The sequence below is a fragment of the Pristiophorus japonicus genome, chromosome 5, assembly GCF_044704955.1.
Source record: "Pristiophorus japonicus isolate sPriJap1 chromosome 5, sPriJap1.hap1, whole genome shotgun sequence".
Taxonomy (NCBI): Eukaryota; Metazoa; Chordata; class Chondrichthyes; family Pristiophoridae; genus Pristiophorus; species Pristiophorus japonicus.
The window spans coordinates 50,554,404-50,557,536 of NC_091981.1; the positions used below are offsets into that span (position 1 = coordinate 50,554,404).

The following is a 3,133-nucleotide window of genomic DNA, read 5'->3' on the forward strand; positions in this document are numbered from 1 at the left end:
TTTAAGCATTCTGCTTGAAAGGGCCCATTGCTACAATGCCCTGTCTGTCTATCTGTGTGACTGTGCCTTTATAATTCTGAGCCTCCAACCTGGGGATATGATGTTTGCATGTGACAAGAATGTCTGGCTTTGGAGAGGAGGGGGAGGGGGACTCCATAAAAGATAGCACAGCTAGCTAAACAAAAATATACATGTTGCACTCACAAGGTGGGTAGAGTTAGAAAACCTGTTCACTGCAATCGCTTCTCGACCTTTTGGCTAAGATCAAGTGTAGTATCTGTTCTTATCAGTTTAATATCCCCTATCTGGGGACCAAATATTGAATTGTTTTTTGGAACAGGGAGATGGAACAGGGGCTTGCTCCGTCCACTCCACGCATCGACCTGGTATTGCAGTGTTTCCAGGAACGGTGCAGCTTCCCCTCTCGGCCTTTTGGCTAAGATCAAGTGTAATAGTGCAAAGTGATCTTTGGCGCTGGAGTTGATCTGACAAGAATGAACAAAAAAAAAAACCTGTTCACTGCAATTGTTGACATCTTACAAACTTGCCCAAAATTGAAATTATTCTTTAGAATATTGGCTTTGTGTTAAATTATGTGGATATTGAGCTGATGGGAAAGGTACTGTGTCCTGATAGAGGCAGAAACTGAGGAGCAGGTCAAGTGGGTTCCTCTTGCACAGCTGTGTCTCAGTGGGTAGCACTCTTTCCTGTGAGTCAGAAGATTGTGGGTTTAAGCCCCACTCCAGAGACTTGAGCACAAAATCTAGGCTGACACTTCAGTGCCACTGCGGGAGTGCTGTACTGTCAGAAGAAGTGCTGTCTTTCGGATGAGATGTTAAACAATGGCTGAGTCTGCCTTCTTAGTGGACAGTGAGCCCAATACTTCCAATGCAGTAAAGGAGTCTAAATGCAGAGCCTGCATCAGGCCACAGATCACTGTTACTTCTTAAAGATGTTTTCAGGGAACAACTAAATTGAACAATGCACTGTCTTGAGTTGGATGTACTCCTGGAGGTTTGATCACATGACTTCCTGCCTCAAATTGCCCCACCCAGTAAAACAGCCTTTTCCTCAACTCCAATATTTTAAAACTTAATTGAAAGTTTTCAAATAAGTTGAAAAAAACTCAATTGTTTTAATGTCCCTGTGACTTTTCTCTTGGGTTGCGAGCAACAGTGTCCAGGAGATTAACCTTCAATTCTTGGAGACTCCAGCGCAATCCTGGAGGATTGGCAACCCTAACTGCCACCCTATCCTACTGGCAGCCCAAACAAATCTATACTTTATATGGGATTCTATTTTTACCCTCCAAAAATAACAAATTGGCTGGGTATGGGGAAAGAATGGGAATAATTGAATCGTTTTTTCAAAGAGTAGGCACGGGAACAATGGGCCAAATGGCCTCCTTTTCTGCTGTAAGATTCTATATTCCATTGTGCCACGTTTGGGGTGATAATTTTTGAAATGTGAGAATGGTGTCGCCAGGTGATAATCCTTTTTTGATCCCGGGAACTTCAGCTTTAGCGCTCCAAGAGGGATGTGGATCACTAAATCAAACAGTAACCACTTCTCTGAGGGTGCTAAAGTGTGTGAGAGGAGCGGAAGCAACAGAATGCTGGTATCAGAGGCTGCTTCCCTCGCTTAAAGGGAAGGGCCAATGATGGTTTGCAACATTCTTCTTCTTAGATCTGCGCGACTGCCATTACAGCCTCAATCACTCTCAGAGAGTGGAGGGCTCAGGCATCGCGCAGCAATGAGGCACCAGACTGGTGCAAAGAATAAAGTTTGGCCTAGCTGAACACCACTGCCTTTAATTATCGCTCCCCAAGCAGCCAACCAAAGCGACAAGTCCTCCTGTTGCTGCCGTTTTTGATGCCCGTGATGCTGAAGGGGGGAGCGTGAGCTTATTTCACATCCGGGGCGGTAATGGCGCGCTGCACACTTGATGACGTCACGATCTCCGAGTGCTAGAGACCGAGGCGGTAAGTGTTAGCGCCAGCGCAAAACCGCCAGGGAAGTTCATGAATGTCGCTGAATTCGCCACGTCAGGTCGGTGACTCCTTAGCGCCCGTTACCGCCCCCCCCACTGGCGCTAACGGGAGGCGCAAAGCAGCCCAGTTTCTCCCCCTATGATTTCATGTAGCATATACCATCAATGACATTAGCAAGATGTGGGAGTCCTCTCTACCAACGTGTCTGCGCCCTTTTAATATGTACCTTCAGTTATGTAAGAATTAGAAATACGCAGGTGGGACAGTACTAGATTGACACTTTACACCTGAGGAGTAATTCTCAAGTGATTTCACAGAAGCAAAATGTGTTGCTGAGGTCTGGATTCAAAAGGCTTTGCGAAATCTTTCTGATGTTTGACTAACTAGTTACCAAAGTGAACCGATGAGAAATATAAATGCCATCTGAGCCACAAAAAAAACAAAGACAAGCTGAGTTTGATTGGGCTGGGGTTTGAAAGGCCGCAATTTGTTTTGGAATACTCCAGAATTCCCAGATCTAGGAGAATTCAAACTATTATCCAATAAACACAATCTGATAGCAAGGCCAAGTTTTCAGTTGTACCTTTCACTTTAACACCGGTTTGGATCAGGCTCTGAGTTAAATAGGCTGATGTCAGTTCGAATGAAATGTAAGTAAATGTCTGAAGCACTTATTTCCCAGCTTGTGCATATCGAATCACTCGGCCATGGCACTGGGAGCTTTACAGGGATTCAGGTAGGTTTTAGGACTGAGCAGGAGGGGGGGCGGTGTGGGGGCGAGGAGGGGACCGGGAGTCGGAGATCCTGGGGGGAGCACTCGGAGACCACGGGGGAGGGTGGGGAAGGCCACGACAGCAGCACTCGGAGATTGCAGGAGGGTGGGGGAGACGGGGATTGCTGGGTCTGATTGTGGAGTCTGTGAAGAGATAAGCTTGAGGGATCGGGGAGCACTCCTGTTCCTCCTGGCCCACAAGCAGTGCTATAAATGCATTGCCTCATTGTACAGCCCTTCTCACCCCCTTTTACCTGTCGGGATTCCCGAGCCCCGGGACACCTGGCCTCCATGGGTTAAAAGTAAAAATCCTGTTCAAATTGAGGCACGCAGCCTTCTAAAATGATTTTACTGACCTATTCACCTCCTG

General features: G+C 46.7%; 1 non-coding gene across 1 annotated transcript; it reads left to right on the forward strand.

Moving 5' to 3' along the window:
* Nucleotides 1-238: 238 nt before the first annotated feature.
* Nucleotides 239-420, forward strand: LOC139264990 (U2 spliceosomal RNA). The gene has a single exon (XR_011593463.1). It is a non-coding gene; the product is annotated as a U2 spliceosomal RNA (small nuclear RNA).
* Nucleotides 421-3,133: the final 2,713 nt, after the last annotated feature.